The sequence below is a fragment of the Hydractinia symbiolongicarpus genome, chromosome 12 (genome assembly GCF_029227915.1).
Source record: "Hydractinia symbiolongicarpus strain clone_291-10 chromosome 12, HSymV2.1, whole genome shotgun sequence".
In the NCBI taxonomy this organism is placed as follows: domain Eukaryota; kingdom Metazoa; phylum Cnidaria; class Hydrozoa; order Anthoathecata; family Hydractiniidae; genus Hydractinia; species Hydractinia symbiolongicarpus.
In genome coordinates this window covers 23,873,837-23,899,432 of record NC_079886.1, presented here as the reverse complement: position 1 = coordinate 23,899,432, position 25,596 = coordinate 23,873,837, and the positions used below count along the sequence as shown (strand labels likewise).

The window sequence follows — 25,596 nt, the reverse complement described above, 5'->3', positions numbered from 1 at the left end:
ATTTCAATTACTCGACTACGAGCCCATTTCTTTAGTGCCTTGTCTTCGTTGTCGACCCAGTGAAGAAATATCTGGCTATCCGTTAACTTCATTGATAATTTGTGTCATTGTATGAGTGATCGACGCACAGTTTCTCCAGTATGAGAGGGCTGCATAAAGTTCGGCTCTTGGCATACTAAGGTCCTTTGGAACAACTCTTGTTCCTACTAGCATGAGTTGGCTTGAGTACATTCCATTTCTTCTTAGGAATCTGACGTAGATGGTTACACAAATCATGGAATGATTGGCATCACCGAAATCGATAGTATTAAGATCCATGTTCACTGCGTCTCCCGGGATGACAGCACGATTGTATCTGAGACTTTTAATCTCCTTCACCATCTCAAAATTTGTCAACTATGGCATCGTCACAATCCAGTTTGTGTTTAACAAGGTCTAGGAAGTCAATTTTCAGCGAAGCAACGATGGGAGCTACTTTTCCATTAAGGTCAAATATCTCAGCCACCTTTGATGCCCAATGTCTTCTTATCAATTTGGATGGTACAACATTGATTAGCTGAGTTGGTTTTTTGCCCCGAGACTTCTTGCCAAAGTTACCATCACCGATGTTTAGTCATAGTTCATCTGACTCCACATGCCACTTCATCCCTGCAACATGTATGGTTTTTTCGTCATCACTAAGTGCGTCTGGTGGTTTTTCTTCTGAGAATGCCAATATCCTTTCAGTTGGAAGCCTCCGCGTTTGAGAACCAATTCCAGTTGATCCGCACGTTGATGGGCTTCTTCTTTGTTAGCTTCACCGGAGATGCAATCGTCTATGTAAACATCCTTCCTGACAATTGTATTAACTTGCGGATACTCTTCACTTGAAAGGTTGGTAATTTGACGAAGTGCGTGTTCAGCTTGGTTGCCTGATGATTTTACTCCATATATTAGAGTTTTGATGATCTTCTTTTCTTGTTGATTGCTTGGGTTTAAATCTTCTTGCCACAAGTATCGTTGGTAGCACCAGTCCTCTTCCTTAAGTTTGATTGTATTGTACAACTTTTTAATGTCAGTGTGAAGAGCAACATATCTAATTAACGAACGAATGACAATTTCTGCTGTTTGTTGAGGTTGTTTCTGCCCTTCGCAAGTAGATCATTCAGACTAAAACCGGAAGCAGTTGCGTGGGATGCATCAAACACAATACGACAGCGAGCGCTCACAGAATTTCCCTTCTACACTGCCCGCCATGGGATGTAATGTTCAATTTGTTTTTGAAGCATTGATTGAAGATTAGGGGGAAGGTTTCTAAAATAGTCGAAAAAATTAAGCTGTTGTAACTTGGCTTCTGATCTGATGATGTTTTCTTTATCCTTCAGGTTGCATGGGTTGTTGAGTTTGTTTAGTTACTAATTGTAGGCTTTGTATTTGCTGTTGGATAGCCCTGAAGTTTGATCAGCTGTGAAAGGTAGACTTGCTTTTACGACATTAGTTGACACGTCAATATTGATGGATGAGTTGATGATACCCTGTTCTATCTTCTCCTTGATGCTGATGGTTTTCATGTGTTGGGCCGTGCTTGCAGAGGTTTCGCAACATCAGCTGTTCACATGAACACCATGGATGACTATTCAACAACCACTTTCATCCTATCATTCATCAAAATCAATTAGATTAATCGGAGGAATCGCCATCTGTATCAATGACGTAACGGTCCAGTCGTTCAAGTGAAAAAGAGCACACTGACCTGGAAAAAATTATATAGAACTGAAATTTGGCACACTGACTCCTTTAAATATGTAGATTACCAGAAAAAAGCCCCGTCGATAGCATTTGTAGAAAGTGAGATATGTGCCATTTTTAAAAATGGTGGATTTCCAAATTTTCGAGAAAACGAAAATTGGTCAATTCGAAAACCAGTCAATTTAGAACAAAAAGTATTATCACACCAACTTTCAAAATAATTATTTTTAAAGTCCTGGTTTAATAGTTTTCATCATAAAAAAGTAAAAATTAGTATATAAATATGTAAAATCAAGATGCATCAAATGGGGACGACTTGTTCATCTGTCTTTATTGGCATCACTTGCTTAGATCAATTTGCTTGAGCTATAAGTCAAAAGATTGTTGAGAAATTGCTACTTTAACTGACATTGCTTGGACACTTGTGTGATTAAAAATTTATACTTCTTCTTCCTCTAATATCTGTCAATTCATTATCTGTAGATGAACTCGAACACCGTGTAGAATAGAAGTATTTTTTCAGGACCAATTTTTCAATATTTTCGGTATCTGCAATATGATAAGGAAATATTGGTGGTACTGTCTGTATTCAAAGTCTGCTCTGATCAAAACCTTATTTTCATGCTTTGAGATTATACTAAATGAAGAGAACCTCTTTATACTGTTAACAAATGTTATATTATATATATATAGTAAGAAACTCACCTAAGTTTGTATAATTTAGTCAAGTCGTTAACACCATAAACGATTTGAAACACTTTGATAGCAGATTCTTCGACATCTCTGTTATCTGCCCAAACATCGCCTATTGTGTCTGAGACAATCTGCAATGTTTTGTTCTTTGTGACCAATGACAGCAAGTTATTTTTTCCCTTTCCAAAATGTTGCATCACAACCCCAATACGTTTGTACAAGAAGAATATGCTCTCGGATGGGATTCCATTTCTGACAGAGAACTTTCATGTTTCAGGAATTATTTAACCTCTCTTGAAAGAAGTAAATATCTCCATTATGTTCTTACCAATGGTATTAAAGCATCATTGCGACATCTGTATTATCGACAACTGCTACAACGGCTTTTTGGTTTGTTTCGGCTTCTTTTAGTGCTGTTGCGACGACTATTGTATCAGAATCACCTTAACAAACCTTCACTGGTTGCCCGTCTTGCTAAAGTTTTATGCTGATATGCCTGATGAAACATGTTTTTTTTATCTTTGTTACTGAGAAAGCTCTCTTGGTTAAAAGGTACTTTGTTAAAACCGACAACATGAACATTGAGGCATCGTTTTCCAGCACCTGTTCGTTTCATGCTCATTTGATTTCGTGCTAGGACCATCATATCCATCAATCACAATGATGTAATATCTATAGTGCCGTCGAACGTAACTAACGTAAACTTGCGATAGTTCATCAAAAGTAGAATGCTTGATCCAACGGACTTTATGCAAGAGGATCAATTTGCTTCATCATCTTTCGTCACATCTTTACGTAATAAGGTCTTGTCAGGTTTTCTCAGTAAGCCATGTTAAAAGAGGAACGTTAGCTCTTGTGTTAGGTCCAAGCCAAAAAATTATTTGATGTCTTCTTTTTTCTTTTGCGTTGGATTGACAATGACAGATTTTTATTCAATTGGACTTTGGATTGTACGGTAATGATGAATTTAACCTGGTCCTTCCTCTTGATTGTGTATTCATCTAATGAAATTTTGTCCGAATTTACTTGTATCTCTTCAGCGATTTCAGAGTTGATATCATCATCTTCATCAGCATCACGCCAAAAAAAAGCGAATGAAGCGAATTTGTCTTCATAAATAAACGGATATCTTTGCTGTAGCCAATCTATGAAGATCTTGCAATCTGTATAATAGTTGGAGCGTCTTGCCGCCCCCATCTCCACATACTGCTCGCTTGCTTTCACAGTAAGGCCAGAAATAAATTCTAAACTTGTGATTCGAATTAAAACTTATTTTCTGACCAGTAAAATAACTTTAAAACTATGAAAAGATGTAAATATCTAGCATTGATAAATTATAAAACAACTGAACGCATTGTCGGGTTCTTTCTAATTTTTTTTCCTTCAGAAAATTACTTATCCTCCTGGTTGAAAAGAACTTAAAACACTTAAAATAATGATTTTTGTAAGTTGGTGAGTAATATTTTTTGTTCCAATTCGAAAGTTCTTTCCAATAGTTTAATTAATTTTCGAATTTAACAACTTCCGTTTTCTGAAAAATTAGGAATTTCACCTTTTCAAAAAATGGCACATATCTCATCTTCTACAAATGCTATCAATGGGGCTTTTTCCCTGGTAATCTACATATAAAAAGGAGTAGGTGTGCCAAATATTAGCTCTATATCATTTTTTTTCTGGGTCAAAACACTTAACGACTGGACTATGAAGGTTCTCAAAATCTATGTAGGTAGACACCGGCTGATGTCTCTCCCCTTCTATGGCTAGCACAATGCAAGCTAAAGAAAATATAATTTTCGTTCATAAGGGAGTGTTTATATCATATCATATATTGCTGGAATCTCGTTTGAAAGTATCAAGATGGTGGTTAGTCGGGCTGGCTCTGTTCCCATGTGACAGGTTATTATTTTTATTAACAGAGCCGAGGTCACAAGCCAGCTGATTTGAGCCCTGAAAACCGAGCCAGCACGGTTAACCGCAGGAGCTGATCTGGGATTTTTTTATGGTTAGGCAAAATTTAATAGATTTTTTGGGAAAGTACTGTCAAGGGTTGTAGTGTTGTTCGAGGTAAATCGGCCGTTTTATTTTTGTTGTAAAAAGAGCTAATACTTTCCCAAAGGTAAGGTTTTTAGTTATTAAAAATCCTTCCTAGATTAGAAACGAAAGTTTCTTTACAGCCAAATAAAAAACAGTAACCTCCGTAGTTTTAACACTTCATCCTTGTTAAAACATGCGGATGGAAAATGCGTCCGTTTAGCAAATTAGATTCGAAACAGGCTTATCGTTTCCAGTTTCTTTGAATGACATACTGGTAATAAGTATCATCATCTAAGCATCTTTTTACGTTTTACGCACATAATACGAGCACAAGTAATAAGTTGGAGAGTTGCTTTTTTTTAAAATATGCAGTAAGTCTAATAACTAACAATACAACAAAAAATTACATTACGAGACAATTTTAGGAGTAGTAGTCAATAGTAGTGCAAAGTAGAAATATTGTTTGGAAAATTATAGTCTGTGTTAACAACCTGCAAATGCAAAAAGAAAAGCAGTATATAAAAGTATGAAAGCTTTTTAGTTACACTTACAGTGTACGATCGCAACATATAATAAACGTCTACAAAGAGTATATAGTAATCACCTCTTCATGAAGTTAATACAGTTTAATATTAGGGTTACCGGTGTAGTTTTGCACCAATTTCTATTAAACATTAATTTTAATGTTACGAAATTCCCACAACAGTAAGGCAGTTTATTAAGCCAGAAAAGAGTTGAAATTAAAAAATAACATCAAAACATTTAACATGTCTGTATATTATTTACCCTCGCAAGTCACTGTCACCTGTGTTTGAAAAATATTTTAATACTGTAAAATCTTTAGGAAAGTTTTAGCAACTATAGGCCAATTCTAAAGATTCTCATATAAAAAACAACATACATACAAATCCTACTCATATGCATAAGTTAACATGACATTTTGATTAGTTTAGAGTCTGTAACAGAACGTTCTTTAACATGCAATTTTTGTTTCGATCTGTACTGTTTTATGTGAAAATCATTTCTATGATTTACTTGAATATTCACAAGCTATTTTGATTGATTTTTTTCACTAACTTTGTGGATTATACCAGATATATATCCATTGTTTACAGTTTTCCAATAGATATTATAAGGATTCAAAACAAATCTTCTGTTGTCAGAAGAATATTCATCATAGGCACCAGGGTGACATCAAAATATCTTATCCTAAAACAAAATTATATACGTTGTATTGCTCAACAAGATGAGAATAAGAAATATTATAAAACAAACTTGGACTATTCATAGATTAGGTATTGTTTCATTCTTTTGTTTTTAGCAGTTTTATTACAATTAAAAGCAGCATGGGAAAGTTAAAGAGACCTCCTCATGTTCTTAAATGTTTTATAATGAGCAGTGGGATGTTGTATATGAAATGCACTGTTTAAAAGTTTCAACAAAGTCAAAGTTCTTAGGGACAATCACAATAAAAAGGTATATGCAAAACGTATAAATTTGGCGGCGGACGAGGTAGAATCCTTTGATGTTTAAGTATATCTCATACTGTATACATCGATTTCTTAGAGAACAGAAAGTTTTTTTAACTTGTAATGTGTACCTGCTTAACAGGGACACATGGCTGAGTGCTTATCATTTCAAGGACTGACAGCATTCAAATATTACCTTTTCTGATTTTGATGTTTAGGGGAAGGAAAGGGGATCTGCAGATCTATTAACATTTAGTACGATCCTCTAACTTCGGACACTTTTTCAGTTTTACCTCTCTAAAACCTTATCTACGCAAATCTAACGCTGGTTCCATCATTTATCGTTCGTTCCAAGCTACGCGGCCATATTTACGGCGAACTTGCTCTCATGCTGGCACCGCACACTGGAAAAAACGTCCACCAAAGAGCTCCACCGAGTACCCCTAACGTCGGACAACTTCCCCTAACATCGGACAGTTGCGTTTTCAATGTTTTTAGCCCCTCTGAGTGTTGCACCCTACCGGAGATTCTCCCTTTGACCGGAGCGTTTTCTCTACGGCAGCTGAAGCAATGTGTTTCTTCGTCATATGATTCGTCACTTTGTTCGTTCTCGCTAGTTGTTTTGATTTCTTCGTCCTCCTCCTCACTGCTAGTATTTTTTAAAAAATTCGATTTTTTTCCGCTTGTTTCGCGATGGTCTTGAGGATGCCTGCTCTATCGTGATTAATGAGGAACTTGTTTGTTGGCTGCGACTGTTTTTTTGCTCTTGATTTTTCTCTTGCTTTTTAATGTCAGCTGTTTTTTTTTTCCTTTCTTTCTCTCTTCCGCATTTCTTTCTTTTCCTCTTCTTCTTTCTTTTTCACTTCTTTTTCTCTGAATAATTTTATATGTTCCTCAGATGTGAGTACTCTTGCTTTTGTTATGACTCTGAGGTTCTTTTTTTTCTTTTCGGGTGACGATGGAATAATGAACGACTCAATGATAGAATCTGGAATAACAGCCAGTAACGGATTAGATCTCTTTTTTTCTGAATTGGCGTGGACGATATAACATTGATAGTTAATATCTGCACCACCTAGCAATATACATAGTGATGGTGATGCTGGTGAACAATGTGGTGTTGTTACTATTGAAGGCGATGTAACAAATGATGTGCTAACAACGGTGCTAAGCAGTGTCACTATGATTGACGTGGAAGAAGAAATGGATGCCGACGTTAGGGCAGATGTTGTAACTGTTGGGTGAGGTGTATAAACTGGTGATGGTGGTTGTCCCTCTGGCGGCTCAGAAATAAAAGAAGGGATTAGCCTTTTCTTATCAAAAGCTTCCTGATCGAATGGTAGTATTCTGCATTTCCGGAAACCTGTTTTAATGACGTCTATTCACATTTCTTTTTCGAAGGCAACTTTAAGGATGGCAGTAAAGTTCTTCTTGAAAATATTGACCAGTTCTTTTTCCCCTAAAGTAGATAACTTAATCATATCCGTCAGCTTCGAAAAATATGTTTTCAAAGGCTTAAAATTGCTACGTCAAGAGGCTGTAAAATGTTTGTCGTGTGCGGTGGCAAGCAGAAGAGATGAATATCTTTTTGCACGAGCAGTTCTTTTGTATCAATATCCATGTGCGAACCATTTCCATCCAAGATAAGAAGCAATGGTTTCTTAACGTGTCCAGTTTCTGGTATAAATAGCTGTTGCACCCATTTTTTAAATAACTTCTTATCCATATACCTGTTAGGTAAAGTGCCATATAGAGCTTTGTATGGACCTGTTCGGGCGTATGGGCCACTTGGGTAACACTTCTCAAAAATGATAAAAGGGGGTAAAGGATAACCAGCAGCCGAGACGGTAACATGTGCCGTTATATGTTCGCGACTGCCCTTGCTCTCTGCGTAAGCTTGTTTACAATTTCGTTCTACAATCACCTATAAAAAAGTGTAGAATATAAAAAAATGTCAAATATTCGAAGGTGGGATTTAACTACAACTTCCGTCCCAGTCACACGTAGTATAATGGGTTGACAAGTGGCAAGCGTCGATTGATCTGGGTTCGAAGGCTTCGGTCTTAGACAATGGTAGACAATAATTAGAGGTTCTTCGCCGTTTCTACGTAAATTGGGTACTCACTTTTTCAGATCTCATGTCCATGGCCATGCCAGTTTCATCACAATTAAATATTCTGTCTGGCTTGTTCATTATGTCAAGATCTTCTAAAGTCTTTTTTAATAAATGAAATGTTGATTCATAACATTCACGTTTGCCATTCTACTTCTTCCTCTATCAAGATTATCCGGCTTACAAAGGGTTAAGTCATTTTGGTGTCGTTTCTTAAATTTGTGCCACCAGTTATGTCTTGAGCCATTTACCTTAGTAAATCGAGTGCTTCCCTTTCGTTTGGCAATATCCCAAGCAAACGTCTTAACAGCTGCCACTAACAATTGATTAGCAATGCTTGCCATAAACTTTATGTAATTGACAAGCGATGTTTCTTCGTCACATTTCAGCTCTGTGTGTCGGCCAGGTTTATCAGTTTTGCACTTCATGTTAATCCTGTCACTTAGTGTTTGCTTTGGTACGCCACATTGTTTGGAAGCTTTTCCTAACGACATGCCTTTTTTAACTTCTGCCAGTGCATTGGCTATATCGTCATCTGACCACCGTTTTGGATCTTATCGTTTTGGTGCCATTTCTTAAAAACACGACAATTTGTTTGTATTACCCCTAAATTCGGACAATTTCTTCGTATCAGAGAAACACTTATAAATAATGTTAAATGTATAGAATGACCCTATTAAAGCCGTAACAATTTCAAAAAGACTTAATTCATCAAATTATCGTAGATTTAAGACATAATTCACCAAAAATCATTCTACCTCTAACATCGGACACTGTAAATATACAGGTTTTGAATACAAAAATGATGTCGCGGTTAAAGTTAAAATGTGACGTAAAAATGCCTTGATCAACACAAATATAACCTTGTAAAGTATCACTAGGCATCCTTGAATAAAAAACAAGCAAATTTGTGCCCATACCTTTAATGTTTGGAAAGATAATGCAAGATATCTGAATTAACACGCTTCGCCCGAGAGAACAAATACAAAGAAAGAGCGGATAAAGCAAGGGTGTGTAATTTACAGAACAGATCTCGCCGATGCGGCACATGTTTATATTTTAAAAAACGGCAGATCTTTCTAGAATTCCTCGCGCGCTATTTCAATGCAGTGAAGCTTACACAGAGATTTTTATGGAGTAAAGTGTAAACTGTCCGAAATTAAAAGATGTCCGAAGTTAGAGGATTGTACTAGCTTGGACTTTGCGTTCATGAAAGAGCTGTCCCTTAGTTATCTTAGAAGGATGTTTTCTCTCCCAAAAGAAACAAATATACACAGTTGCATAAACGGCTACACGAAGCCTACGCGAAGCCTGTGACCTTAAGACGTTAAACAAAAAAACTAACAAAATTCCAACTAGTATACATACAGGTAGGTAGCTAGTAATACACTCTATACCAAATTTAACATACACACCCAAACATCTTTCGACCGCCAAGACAGTGTTTACATAAATTGCCTCAGTTATCTCGTTTAGCATTGGATTAGGATGTTTTCTCTCCCAAAAGAAACAAATATACACAGTTGCATAAACGGCTACACGAAGCCTACGCGAAGCCTGTGACCTTAAGACGTTAAACAAAAAAACTAACAAAATTCCAACTAGTATACATACAGGTAGGTAGCTAGTAATACACTCTATACCAAATTTAACATACACACCAAAACATCTTTCGACCGCCAAGACAGTGTTTACATAAATTGCCTCAGTTATCTCGTTTAGCATTGGGCTTTTATAAACAAACAATAACAATAACAACAAGACGTATGATATACGCAAACAACCTCGCGAATAAAGTTTACAAAAAGCTGTCTATCAAATTGGGATTTTTGTTACGAAGTTAGACACGACATATTTTATTATTCAGATACGCAATAATATTTGTTACACACTTATTTTTCAAAATTGATTTGTGAGACCTTCCTGAACGGAAAATTCCTCGAACTTTTAATTTTCGATGGGTCCGTCTTGGGTGAACCGACTGACAGGAAGAAGAAAGACCACAAACCCACAAACCCCAAAATTTGCGAAATTCATTAATTCAGTTAATTCTGCCTACATTCACTTTTAAAAAGTTTGGTGGAAACACCTTTATTTACTAGTTAGTTAAACAAGTGTTTTAAACACTTGTCTTATTTTCTTAAAAAAGAAAAAAGAAGAAAAAAAAGTAAAAATAGTTACCAAGATGAGATTCGAACACACGACGACTCCCGTGTCGGTGCTCAGAGAGGCAAAAATTTCCATTCTTGTAGGACACATTTGCATTTTAATACAAGCTCACGAGCTTGTAATAAGTTAAAAACTTTTGTTTTGATAAGAAAAAGATTTTAATCACATGTTTTGTAAGAACATCTGGTGGTTTACCACTTTTAAGAATAGTTCTTGACACAAAAGTGCCTAAAATTCAGGAGCAGCTAAAACTAAAATATTTCAAGTATTACTTACTTTAAAGCAATGAATTTATTGTCTTGGCAACATGTCACACGTGGCTAAAATATTTCCCTCCAGCATTTCCAATCCTTTCAATATTTGAAAGGGTTTCCAAATTCAAAACTTCTTCATTTAACTTAGGTAGCCTACAATTGCTTTGATATTCTAGACATTTGAAATGCTACCTGCAATTGGACCTGACCCAGGTAAACCATGTTGAAAAAGAAACATCCACTTGTCCATGTAACCATACCCGTGGTCGTTTTAGGCGTTTAAACTTAAAAACCCACGGACGTTTTAGGCGTTTTTTCTTTACATTTCAGAATTTTATTCATTGGAACTTGAAAACCCGCGGACGTTTTAGGCGTTGTTTCTTCCATCTGTGATTTTCATTCATTCGGAACTTTAAAACCCGCGGACGTTTTAGGCGAATCGACATTTTGCTTATTTGAGTAAAATATAAAAAATCGATATAACGTTGCATCGTCATGAAGTCGAAATCGGCAGATGCCAAAAATAAATTTATAAAAATAATTTAGTTTTTTTATAGATTATTCTATCTATAGAATTTTTTTTTCTCTAGTAGGTCACAAAATTAGTCTAAGGCAATTGCCTAGGCTGCCTAACCCTAGAGCCGCCCCTGTAATATTGTTTATTTTCGTAGAATGTTTTTTTTTTTTCATAAACAAATTTATTGCTCAATAACGATTTGCGACAGTAGAAACCATGTTACGAATTACGTCGCATATTTCGACAAAGCAGCTAAACTAATATCTTCTCGAAAATTCGTATTTTCTTAATTTTTGATCCTTTTTTAATCACAGACTAAAAGTCCTGGGTACGAGATTGCTCATGCAGGACAGCGAATCATCTTATTTTTGACGTGGTGATAACCTTGCAAAACGCAAGTGGGCTTATTTAACTATTTGTATCCTCATTTAGTTGAATACTATATCGAGTTAAAAAATTGTATTGTATTGACCATAAGTATTTCAGCTCTGTGTACTCTCCAGTCTGGATCCTGTAACGTATTTGGAACCAAACTAGCTGGAAAAATCCACAGGTTTGCCATTTTAAACACACAGATACGGGATTTATTTGCAATCAAATCAAACTTATATCTTTTTGGTCCTTGTTTGGTGAAAACACCACCTCCCTACCGCTGTGTATATTTACTATTATTTCATACCTTTTTGTATGTCAACTATCTTGAACACAATGTAACAGCTTCCACATAACACTTTCAAATATCTTTAAAACTATTCCCCTCCCAATCACAGCCTCGGCTCAAGCAACTCCGCCCTGATAAAAAGAAAGAGCGTTGGGGGAATAAACTTGCCTGTTTTCATCGTCTTTCGTGTGAGTTCGTTTTTTAATAAACCATCTTCATAGTTTTATGTAGAATTAGTCCTGTTGCTAATTGTAAGAACTCTAAAAATAAATTGATGAGCTTCAAGAAAATCAAACTGATTCAGTTACAGCTAAAGTCCTTTATTTGTCAGTATCGTTGTCTGTCATCACATTTAATAAAATATTTATGAAATAAAATAAAATATTCAGTAAAATATAGTCATGAAATAGTTGATTATATTGCTTTTCAAGTAACAAACCTAACAAGAATAGCGCAGTTGTTCTTTGGTGCTACGACGTTGCTTTATTAATTGGTTGCGGTATTATAAGTTTCCATATCACCACACCCCTTGACTGGCAGAGACTTTGTGGACACATTTGTCTTAGTAATAGTTGTCCGCAAATTTACGTTGATTGGAATTTAGGCTGATTGCAAAAAGTTTGTACAGTTTGTCTAGATACATTCCTAAATTTATTTTACTTTCTCAAAATCTTTGTTTCATCTAATAGTAAAACAGAGTAGCGCAAAAGACATCCATGGGTTTACAATTAGTTGATGTAGATTGTATGTCTCGTATGTAATCAATATACTATTTCGCATACCTTATTCATCCGTAGATAAGCTGAGAAAACACAAAAAAACTATTGGCTTATATACGCGGGTGGGCCTATAAACGGGCGGGCTAACAAGCAGGCGGGAAAAAGGTGCAAGAAACACCATAAAGCTTTTGTTTCGTTGTAGAGAAAAAAAGCAAGACAAATAAAAGAAAAGATTTCTTGAACTATGCAAGACCTTTTGTTTAAAATTTTATACCAAAAGATAAACAAATTCCTAATACTGGTAATTAAAGTCGTAATAACTGGAGATAATCGTCGAGTGCCAGTTCCCGGTGCTGGCGTTGAATTACCCTGTACATACTTTGTAAATGTAACCAAAATTATATATTGAAGAAGAACTACTTTGTTCATCACTAACATACTGCCTGGCAATGAGCGGGATTTGATCCGCTGTCCCCAGAACTGGGAGCCGCAGACGAACCCACTACACTACGTGCGGCAATATGTTATTGATGAACTCAGATAGTTTATCCGGATGGTGTGTGTACATAGGTGTACAGTCTGTTCTTCTCTTCTCTGTTGAGAATAAAATACGGATGTGCTATGACAAATATTCACCTATAAAAAAATTATACTGTAAAAAGACTTTCTCTTGAAAAACTGCAAAAAAAGGGCGGGTTACAGGGGGTGGGCCCATACGAGGGGTTATATATAGGTAAGAAGAACCATAGAGTTGTACGCGAGTGGGTTTATACGGCTTATTTGCAGAAGAATGTCTAGAAAAATATTATGTCGCCCATTTTCTCCTGGAATATGATTGGGATTAGTATGCTAGATTGATCATTCATTCGAACAAATTATTTTATTGCTGACCGCATCAAACTTTTTTTCTTTTCTTTTTTCTTTTTCCCCACCACATGTATTGCGGAGTTGTGACGCCATCGCCACACATGTGATGCTACGATATTGCTTCAATAAAGTCGTTTAAAAAAATACGCGGGAATATCCTTTTTAATAGTAATAAAGCTATGTTTTTCTTTATTTACCAGAATTTACCTTTTGTATGTTTTTGCTATGCTATTAAATAATTTTTTTAATAAAGTTACGAGGACACCATTTTTACGTTAACTTACGTTAGTTTTGTCCGCCATTTTACTGACGCCATGGTAACCGAACAAAGCGTCACAAGCTACATTTGACGTCAATTAACATAAAGTGTACAAACTGACTTTTTTTAAAGTTTTGAACTGTCAAGATGTTTTTGTTAGTTGCGAAGATAGTTTTGACGTGTTTACTTACTTTTAACTCAGTGAGTAATAAAAAGACTGAAAAACAAGGTAAGGTGATTCTTCTGCTGTTCTACATGGTCTAATAATGAAGTTTGGGGACTCCTTTTATGTTAATTCCAGTTCGAAACTGGCCAGTTTAGTACGGCAGACAGGAAAACGTGACTCTTTATTAAAGTCCTGTGAATTAAATAGACTATTGGCTCTTAGCTGTTAGCAACCCATGTAACCTGTACATTGTATAACAATGTTTTGATGCATGTTTACTGGTATTATGGATGAACAATGTTCATAAAAAAATATTGACGTGTGAGATTCGCATGTTTACGTTTAGATTCAGTTTGTGGAATCAATGACCTGCACCTTTTAAATGTAACTCAGTTTTCGAGTTACGATGTAAATGTGTTGGATGCTGACAATATTTACAATTCTTCAAAGAATGTCATCAACTTTGTCAAGTCAACTGTTCAGTTGAATATTTCAGAATCATCAGAAAATCAACTTGTGAAGAACTTGACTAAGAATCAGCAGATACATGACAGCCAGCCAGTTATTACATCATGGCAACATGCAAAGGACAGAGCATCATGTTTTATTGATTGGATGTCAGAAGTTTCATTACTTGGTTTGTTTAACTCTTGTTGTGTAATTGAAACTTACAAAAATATGAAGAACGCGGTTGTCGGATACTCCATGCTTTCCTACCAATATTTGAAAGATTGTGGAAAAGAGATATTTTACAAGGTTTCAAAGTGCTCCTTGAACATTTGTTTAACTTTTCAAAAGTTATTGGAAAAATCTTTACTTTTTTGCCGTGCAATATTAGAATTAACAACAGTTCTCTTCGATGCGTGGTGTGAATGCATGTTTGGTAATTCTGATAAAAAGATGAATCTTGCTGCTGATGTTTTGGAAAGTTACTTGTTGAGTTTTCAAGAAGAAAAACAGAAGTTAAAGATAATGGTGGAAGATTATAAAGATTGTCTTGTTAGTTTCGTGAATCATGTTTTCGACATGGTATCGACTGCAAACGTGGAAAAACGCTTTGAAGGGATTAAAACATCATTGAATAAAATCCGAAAGCAGATTAAAACAAACTTCGACAATTGGTATGAAAAACTCTTTGATTATTCATATACCAAGATGAATTTGGCGAAAGATAGTTTGGGAAACATTGCTTTGACCATCTCTGAATTGTGGAAAGAGATAATGCAAAAATTGAAGGAAAAAGTTGATGATTTACAAGAACAGATACAGCAATACTCCAATGGTGATTTGCAGCTATGTGTCACTAGGGTAGTACGTATGATTACTGAATTAAAGGCTACTTGTAAAAACAAAGTTGCATACTCGAAGATTGTATTCAACACTTGGTATGAGAAGATTGTTGAATATGCCAATGATGATTATAATCTTGGGTTAATGGATGATATGAAAAAGTTGATATCGACCTTGGATATATCATGGAAGGATTTGGCAATTGTCTTTCTTTGTTGCTTGTTGTGTTACCATAATCAACAGGTTAGTTTCAAAAGAGAATTTGTTTTTCCATCCTCCATGCTTTGTGCAACAACAATTAAACGCCTTGTTTATCTACTGCTATTAATTTTTCTTACTTTAAACGATTTATGAGATGTTTGTTCAAAGTCCTGGTGAATAATTTTTATACATTTCTTTAACTTAGACTTCTTGTTATTATTTTAGAACACAAAAAAACAAATCCACGTTGTGAAGGATAAATATGGTACGAGTTCACCTAGTACTTTTGCCTTCAAATATAACTATCAAAAAACCATTCATTCATTCCTGAAAATCTCTATTTTTTAGGAAATGCAATTGGACGATTGCAAAAAAATATTTTAGTGAAGAATAAGCAACTTGATATTCTTATGCGCGCTTATGAAGAACTTAAACTTCATAATATTAGGTAAGTAAAACGGACTAGTGACCTTCCTTATTGATATGGTAAATCTGTAACTAGTAGTTTTTAAATTTGTTCTAAAGAATATCCACAGAATCCACAAATAAATGGGTGAACATGTTTTATAATACTTTTGGGTTGGGAAATTTTGAGAATTATGGAGTAAGTATGGAAACAAGTTAAATTTAGATCCTTTCATTATGAATAAAATTTGCTAAGTGCCACGCAACTATTTTTAGTTGAATTAGCTTGAAAATATCATTTCACACTGTCACATGGTGTATTTTAATTGGTTTCTTGTCATTGTATTTCCGACATATTTTGAAATCTGATGTATATGTTTATTTCAGCTCCAATCAGAACATGTTTCGAGAATTGAGAGAAGTTGAGAAAGTAATGATATCCACGCTGGAAGAAATGTAAGTCAACCCTCTGAGGCCAACAAGATGTTCTTGTTCGTCTTGAGGTCAACTAGATGTTTTTGGAAGATCTTGCGTATTTACTAAACATACAACAAATGTTAACACACCGGATATATATAAATCATAAGATATTGGGAAATGCACCTTTTTAAAAACCCTCTAACTTCCGTAAAAAAACTTTTAGGAGGGGTTGTTCTAAATTCTCTTTTCTTTCTTAACTCAATCAAATTTCTCAATAAAAATATCAAAAAAGGGAGACTGGTCAGTTTAGTTTAATAGACCACATTATACAAGGTCTTACTGATTTAGCTGATTTATTTCACCTTATAAAAAAATGCTTTTCTTCTTATAGTTATAGGAAAAAGGCCCCTAATATTGTACCCCCCAATTTGTGAATATAAATTCATTTACGAGCAGTTTGAGGTCATCATCAAGTTTAGATTTTGCATTGGATTGGCATTTTCGTTGTTGTTGTTTTTTTGTTTTGTTTTTTAATTTGAAAAATTTTTGACTTTTCTAGAAACAGAGGAGTTCCGCCACAGATTAAACAAAATTCTCAAAAACTAGACCACTTATCAAACATGGCTGACTTATATCGTAAGTATAAATATTGCTATGCTCTTTATTATTATTTGGTCAAAAATGTTAACATGTTCTGTTCCCCAAATCATGATAGCTCGCAAGTAGAATGGTAACCTAACTGCTTTGTTTTTAACACACCACACGTGTTTACATCTTATGAGAGTCTGTAGGTGCTTTAGCTACCAGACTCTTTATAAGCAGACCACCACCATCTAAAATTAGATAAGGACTTGGAACAAACTGAAAATTTATTTATATTTATTTATCTTTTAACTAATAACATTGTTCAATTTTTCTTTTCTAGGAAACACATCATCAGAAAATGTTCTAGTATCGCAGATTATTAAAATTGATGACTCAGCACAAGAAAGTGTTGATGTCTAAAAATACATTACAAATAAAATGTGTTAGTTTTTAATTTTGGATTGTCTTTACCCTTGTTCCAAAAATTTTCTTCAAGTGTACCTAAAGTTCGTCATTATTATTAAATAGATGAAATACTATATATGTGTGCACCCCCAATTCCTCCTGGGCTTCAATGTAAAACCTCCTAAAAGTTAATTTTTTTAATGTCTAGCCCACCTCACATTAGCATATCGCCAAGCAAATTTCCATCATATTCTTACCCAACCAAGTTTTTCCAAAAGTCATTTGACCACAAAAGTTCATTTTCCAGTATATTTATAAGGAAAATGCATTCAGGATTTGATTGATAAACCTGGTGCAAAACCATTAGGCATTTTCTTGGTTACGTCACTAAATTACATTTTTTTAGTTTAAAAACAAATTTTTCGCCAGAGGTCTGCTACACAGGAAGCTATGGCATAAATGACAAGAGAAGAGCCAAAAGTGTATTTTTGGGATTCGCTCGACGTTATATCTATTTCCAATGACTTCATTAAGTTTACTTATTACTATAGGAACGAGTTTGTAAAAATATATTTTATAAGGCTTTGTCACTTCGTAGTTTAGGACAAATGACTCAGGGGTTGGATCTAGCATTATTTTATTTTTTTTTTTACGACAAAAATTTTGTTGCAGTTAAAAAAAATTAGAAATAAACTCTCCCTGGGCTTCCTACAGAAAAACAGACTACCTACCCGAGTCTCTGAACATCTATTTAAAAAATAATAAATAAATAAATAATAAATAATGATAATAACCAATGGAGTTCTCTTTCCTTCCTTGAAAATCTACCCTTTCAACAATTGGTTTTTACGAAAGACAAACAAAAATGTTTTATATGAGTAACTGATAAGGTAAGAAAGATCCAACGGTGCTAGATATTTTTAAGCATTGTATTTATAGAAGATACGAGGAACACACACTGAGAATTTGCAGGAAAGCAAGTGGATGCTAATATTAAGGGGTATGTACGTTGCTATGTTGTTTTTATGTTTGTTATGTAGTTTGTGTTCGTTACGATCCAAGCGGTTTATTTGTGATAACTTATAGGCTGGAAATTTTATGGATCTTACTCTTCCCTATTACAAGCAGATATGGAAAGTCTTATTTCCGGTACTACGACAAAAGTTGGATTTTTCACTCTATGTCGTAGCAGGGAGTCGAAGCTGGATAAAAAAGTCTTTTTTTTCTTTTCATGTTAAACATTCTCCTAATCTAAAATACTTGTTTTTGAGTTATGAAAGGCAGATTAGGAAAATATTAATTAAATAAAAAAAAAAATTCGAAAAAATGGCAATACTTTTTTTCAGGAATGTTGTCCTTGCCTTACCCTACATCTCAGCGTGGAGGTGTATTTCTACCTTAGTAATTTTACGGATTATTTTTAATGATACAGCGCCGGGGGTAGTCTTAAATTTATTGTCTGCGCGAGGAAGAAATATGGATTTGCGCAAAGATGGAGTTTTTACATTTTTTCAAAAAAACATCATTGATAAAAAATGTTATTGTGGTGGGCTAGACTTTGACAACTTATAATTACGTAAATATAATACAGGGATAATTTTTTGTCACTTTCGTCTCAACATTTTTTTCCAAGGGTTAACCGATTTAGATGTTTGGTTTGAACGTAAAAATCTTTAAAATGATGACAGTAAGAGAGATAGCTTAGAAAGTGTAAACGTTAATAATTCTTTGGCTTCCAGGCTAGTCTCGTATTAGAAAACATAAAGACGTTACGAAAATGTTGGGTGTTAACATAGTTAGCTGAAAAACCGTGTATTTCAAAATATACTTTAAAACGTTTTAGAGTTAGAATCTTTGTATGGTATGATAAAATGTCAAGTTATCTAGGATTCAAGTCCAATAGTGTATGTTTGTATAAAGATTTAGACCACCCGAATGTTCTTTAGAATATTCTTCAATAAAAATCTGATGAGTAGGAAGGTCTGTCTAGCCATCAAATAACTTGTTTGGAATATTGGTAATAAATTAGACACTAACGTAGGCTTGAGATGACGAGTGAAGAACGCAATGACGTCATACGATCCCTTAACCATGGTAATTTTTTATCTCGACTTGTTTCTCGTAAGAAAAAGTTCTGTAAACTTTTCATGTTTCTTCTTTTATCTCACCATTAAAACTTGATTATAATTTGTTTATTTGTGAATGATAAGCTGGCGAGTAATGCTACATTCTCATCGTTACTTAGACATGTGAATGATAAGTCTAGAGTTTCTTTGGTGAGTGGGTTTCTTTTGATTCTGTTATTGCGGATAAACACTAATTTTTCTTCAGAGATTTCTTCACTAACATTGACGACACAACCTAATCGACAGAAGAGGAAAATATATCTGCCCAATGGGACATGGAATTCCTTTAAACTCCTGTTTCCAATCACTTCAGAAAATCAATAAGTTAAGAAAAATATAATAATAGCAGGATTTTGTGTGTTCAAAATGGCTGCACGCAGGAAATAATTTGCTGACGGGCGACCCCGTGGATTTTCCACGGGTTTAACGACTAGTGGGTATAAAGTTAAAATACAAAGATCTTACATTGACCTTTCAAAGTGTAAAAATTAATGTCTCCAAAGACAAGTGTGAAATAACCAATAAAGACTGGCTAATTTTTGCTGTATTATCAGAATTTTCGCATAGCAACCAGATGAAACGCTGTTTGTCGTTGTCAAAAAGGCTTCCATCAACAGAAAAAACGATATATTAGTCATATTTAACTTGTAAAAAACATTCAGCTTGTAATCATAATGTCTAAGGTTCGGGTCTCCACTTTAAATGTAGTGTTGTCAGACCATTTGGTGCCATATATTAACCGCTAATGGGCTTGTGTGGCAGGCAAGCAAGTTAGAGCAATGCTATACGCATCTGTAGGGGTAATGTAACATAGTTACAGTCGGAGGGGAGGAAGAGCCAGCCGTTAGAATGGAATCCCCAAGGACGTTAAAACTTTTCGTTACTTGCTTATGAAAATTTTTTTGCTAAACAATTCTTTTGCAAACCCGGATTCTCGGTTGATTATTTCTTCTGTTCTAACTGAGGATTTCTCTATCCTTCTAGAACCAAGGCGTTTTAAACGTGCACCATATAAACACATTTCTTTAAAATCTTGTTAGAACGTCGTTAGGATGTCATTTTATATCAAGTTTCGGGACTTCATTTTAAAAATTCCAAGTAGCCCTGTCATAACTTGTTTTTGCCACGTATTGGCTTCTGATGTGTTATTGAAATGACAGTTCGAACTCTACCAAGAATAGATTCACCCATAACTGTCAGGTGACGTTGTATGGTCGCCCGAGTTAATCCGATAATTGCAACTTATTTAAAAATTCTTCTGATGAAAAAAGTATTCTTTATAAACTCATTTTGACTCGGATGCATGCCAAGTTAAGTTTGATCGTTAATCTAATTGCCGCTTTTTCAACGCCCCTTACAAATTATTGTCATAATAAGCATTTACCGCTCCATGGACCCTCGTTCCCGGTTTTTTGCCTTTTTGATATGATGAAAAAGCCAAAAAAACCTGGAAACGAGGGTGCGTTCCATGTACACGGTTTACAAAGTTGGGGAGGATTAAATCTTTTCCATTGTTTTTTTGGTCATTTCTAACGTATTTTTACTACTAAAAGTGAGTGTTTGAAACGTGATTTCTAAGTGAAAAAATATTGACTCGTATAATTGCAGTTAGGATGCAATGACATTAAACTTGACCTCAACCTCGTCCCCAGGGCTACCCTACGCCTATGATATTTTGACAGCGTAGAAGAGGCCTGGGAACGAAGCTAAGGTTGAAAATAAGGTGAATCAACCTATCAGAAGTGACACGTTATAATCGTAGGAATGAAGATTTCATGTTTATTTCCGCAAGTGCAAATTCTTACAGAAACCAAAACAACTTCTGTGTTGTTTCCATCGCAATTAGAAATTTACAGATGCGATACAAAAGATTTTTACTTTTCTGTTCTATCAAACTTTGTTGCATCATTCTACTCCCTTTAAGGTTTTCAACGTTTACAAGTCACTAACCAATTTGTTTCTCATTTGGACTAAATAATATATAACAAGGGAGTGATTACATACAAAGCGTGAACGGAAATTATGGTCACGATGCGGTAAATTGATCATCAACAAAATTCGTCTAACATTTTGTTTAATTATTTTGTACCGCAGTGGTAATAGGTTGGTCAACTTACACAAGTGATAAAATATTCTTCTAATTCCATGCTTCATCATGTGGTATATTTAACCATCTTTGACGCAAGGATTATTTCTTCTCCAATGCTTGTTAGGTTCAATCAGCTACTTTCTTTGCAGGCTGTACTATATCACACTATATCGCACAACTTGTAGAAGCAGCCCAAATGCGGAAGTGATAAAAATATAAATATGTTAACAATACAGGCGTGACTTCATTTAGTGATCATCATCAACGTCTGATAAAGTTTTAAAATTGTATAAACTTTGTTTTTTATTCCAGATGAAATATAGAATAAAATAGTAGGATTTTTTTTTAACGTTTGGTTTAGTCATTTAAGTACGAAATAAAATATCAAAATATATCTTCTGTCGATATTTTTTTATACACAATGGTTGCATCCAATCTTAATCAGCAAGCATAATTCACCTGACTTAAACTCTGAAAAACTACACCCTAATAATTGTGCCAATGGTCATTCGCATAATGGCGTATCCATTTTTATATTTCTCTCTCCGATTAGCAGACACTCTTCGTAAAAAGTGTCGCTAATTGCGAGTGTTCGAATTTTTTTAAAGTTTTGAAATCATATTTTATGTGGTTAGCCTCGCTAACTTTAAGAGATATATACCATATAAATTGTTTTTAATAAAAACCATAAAAACGGGTTCTACAGTGTCAAACCTCCCCTTTAAAGCTACAGAAATTATTGAAATTTGTTCCTACTAGGTCAGTTTCATGTAGGGATTGCATACTGTATTTCCTCTTTTCAGCGACCTTCGGCGCTAATTTAATAATCGACTTAAAAGGTGCGGCGCTAATAAGAGGGCGGCGTTAATAAGAGGGCGGCGCGAATAAGAGACAGTGCTAATAAAATAATTTCTAAAATGAAAAATCAACGAATTTGTTTTTCCCTCTATACGGCTTTAAAACATAACACAACGTAATGATACACTACAAAATGTCAATAAAATCATCCTCGTCGTCATTCTGATTCACCGAAAAAAGTCTTTTACGAATAATCTGTTTCAGAACGTTGCAGAAGATACAGAACAATCAAATCACCTCGAACTAACTTGGTTTAACAACTCAACACCACCAACTCAGCACTATCATGTGCGAAAACTTATTGTTTAGATGAACTAAAATCCATCGGATGGTAGTTTTATTGATAATGGTGTAGTTGAAAAAGGGTTCTCTTTCTTGATTTTTTCAGCGTCTCTTTTGATTACATACTGTAAATAAAATAATGTTATACTTCGCGCTTAGAAAGTTCATAGAAAAAATCTCTAAATAACATAAAATAATTCCTTCCTGGCAGTGGACTATATGGAATGTCGAAAGTACTTTACTGTGGTTTTATGCACCACGTGGAAATCCACACAAACTGATAATATCTGTTCTGACAACCTGCAGGAATAACATTCATAGGGACTTAATTTAAAACGCATTTTTTCATACAAACATCTTTTATTTTAAAATAACCTTAACAGTTACTAATATCAGTCATAGAAAGACACAGACATAGATTATAAAGAACTTTCGAAAAAACAATGTATTCATTGAGTAATATTCCATGTTTTTGGCTTCAATACTAAGCTTTTCAGGAATATAAATGACAATTTAATTTTATAACAATAGACAAGACTGGATCGTAGAGGGTATAATTAAAGAAATAATAAAATTCTTTGCAATTATTTCCCTTTCAAAGCGTTGTAGAATTATCCGATTAGCAACATTGCGGCTACTGGTTAAAGTTAAGCTAATATATATTTTTGTCTTTTTATGTTTACGTCATGATTTTATTTCGAATGATCAAAACTTCATACCTTCCTCACAATTTAAGACACTCTTCAATAAAGACACACCTTCGCAGTTTATCTCTGCCAATACCCCGAACTCCTTTTGATATTACTTCAGCCTCGCATTGGTCTAACTACAAAGGGTTGATGTAATATATGCTATGCTTTTTATAGTCTTCCAGATGTTTTCAGGATCTTCTATATGTTGGTAAAAGTCCTAGAGGTTGTTTAATTACTCTTTATGTACACCTTCAATAACTCTGTTAGTTTTTATTCAGTTGGAAAATCAAATTCCTGTAAGGAAGACTGCTGACTGCTAGGGTGCTTCCTCGAGGTTGTACAGAAATATTTTAGGGAAAATGGGATAATTTAAAAGAACTAGTCCGTGGCCCGTGGGTAAATACAAGAGTTCGCCCGTCTTTTATTTGTGGCACTCGCGTGTCTCACTACTGCGGTTACCATTTTGAAAGAGAAAAAATGGATGGATTGATTTAGCAAAACAATAGTTTAGGTTGATTCTGTGACTCAAAATCGTTGTAATAAAACGATGTTAGAAAAACATACGTTGTGGACAAAGCACATTCTCAACAGATGGCCATTACGTAAACATTTGTAGATAATTAGCTTGTTTGAAACCAATAAAACCAAAAATCGAAACGACTTATCGACGGTGGCGTATGACATTTAAATAAACAGCTGCGTGATAACACTGAAGCGTCGTTCCTTTTAAATAACCTCAGATGGTTGAGATGATCACAAAAAATTTCCATCGCGAAAACAAAAGTTCACATTATCCGAAGAAAAGAAAGCATACAAAAGGGAGCAAAAAAGATCTTTTTCCAACCTCGTTCTGGGCGCCTTTTGTCTCTTTTTTATAACCAGTAGGCAAGATATCGCCGTGCTGATGTCAGAAAAGATACAAGATACCTATGGACGAGGTTTATTCAAGCCCCAAATGATCTTAGTGGCAAATTCTTTTGCAAAAATGGACTGTTTAAATGTTGTATTTTATGTTGTAAAATCTGATTGTTGGCCGTGTGGAAGAAAAAGACTAATTTTTTCTTTATTGACCTTAAAAAGTATATATAAAGTGACGATAATATAGAAAGAATAAACTTTATACATCCGCATTTTAGGCTGCATCGATGTTCAAGTTTCACTGAAGGTGAAAGTATGTCCACTATGAGTTATATTAAGGATTGAATTTTTGATGATGCTTTTACAAAAACTTTGTTACTTCATATCTGTTGCAACATGGAAGTATAAAAGACAATATAGTTACAAAAATAATCTATCAAATTAACGTCATTCCAGCACTTTTCTGTTAGTTCTGAGGTGTTAAGATCTAGTTTGCTGATAACATAACAAAATAGATTATCATCCATTCGTTTATGAGTTTCCGCAAAGTAACTAATTACCAGCCACATCAGCTTTTACCGAACGCCACATCAGATTTTACCGAACGCCAATTATTTAAATATTCATGTTTGAAAGGTAATTATTGTTGTTGCATGCGTGTATGGTCGATTGTGCAAAAACCATTTAAATGTCTACGTCAAGAATTTTGGCTGATAGATTTAGACACAAAACTCTGTCTATGTGGTCTCCTAAAATACCCTATGTTTTAGTTATAGCTGTTTTAAATGGGACAAAGTCATTACACATTATTACATACATATGCAAGCTCTAGAAATAACTCCCACTGTCTGAACTTCGGTTTCACTGCCAACACAGAATAAAAATAATTTCATTGGTTAAAATTTTAAAAGCATGAATACAACATCAAGGCTTTATATTTCTATGGATATTTCTGAACATTGACACAAAAAATCTAAGCTCTGTTTATATGGTCACTTCTTCAGGCTTGTGCAAAAATTAAGAGCGTTACAAAGCTTTTTCCAAGTATTGTTTAGTGTATGAAGCTTTAATCAATTGACTGATAAAGATATAAGAATGCTAAAAAAAAACATTTTGAAATTAAGAAGAAGTGAACTCTTTTCACTTGTGGTCAACCTCACAAAAGTCATAAACAAAAAAATGACATTTAGATACTTTCATTTATATCTACTTTCATCAGAAACTTGTTTTTTTTACCCCACAAGAAGTTGAAGAGCAAATAAACTCTTCACACTAGTAATTGCTCTGTTTACAATCTGTTGTATGAAACCGCCTTAAACAGGAGGAGTTGGAAAAAAATCTAATTGAACTGATTATGATCGCAGATTGTATGAATTCCATCTCCACGACCATATATTAAAAAGATTGTTAAAAATTAATTTGTGGTTATAATTTAAAGCTAGATTTACAAATTCCCATCGCATTTTAAAGACACCGCAAGAGAAAAGGCAATTTTCCTCTATCTTTTTTCTATACCTTGGTAATTTTTCATATCGGTTACTACTTTAATATAATTGGCTGGTATTACTAAATAAAATGTCGTAAATTTTATATTATGATGATGTTTTGAACATGTAAAATTGGAATATTTATGACACTGACAAAAATGAGTTCTTATAGTAACAAAATCATTTCTAAAAATATTGTCATAAAAGGGGCATTAAATATTTTCGTACAAAAAAATTGCTGATCAAGCA

At 34.5% G+C, this 25,596-nt stretch overlaps 1 protein-coding gene across 1 annotated transcript in view; it reads left to right on the top strand.

Moving 5' to 3' along the window:
* Positions 1-17,020: 17,020 nt before the first annotated feature.
* LOC130621507 (uncharacterized) overlaps positions 17,021-25,596 on the top strand; it is a 29,580-nt gene continuing 21,004 nt past the window's right edge. Inside the window, exon 1 of the mRNA XM_057436808.1 lies at positions 17,021-17,955. The gene's annotated coding sequence lies outside the window, so the exon portion shown is untranslated. The remainder of the gene's footprint in view (positions 17,956-25,596) is intronic.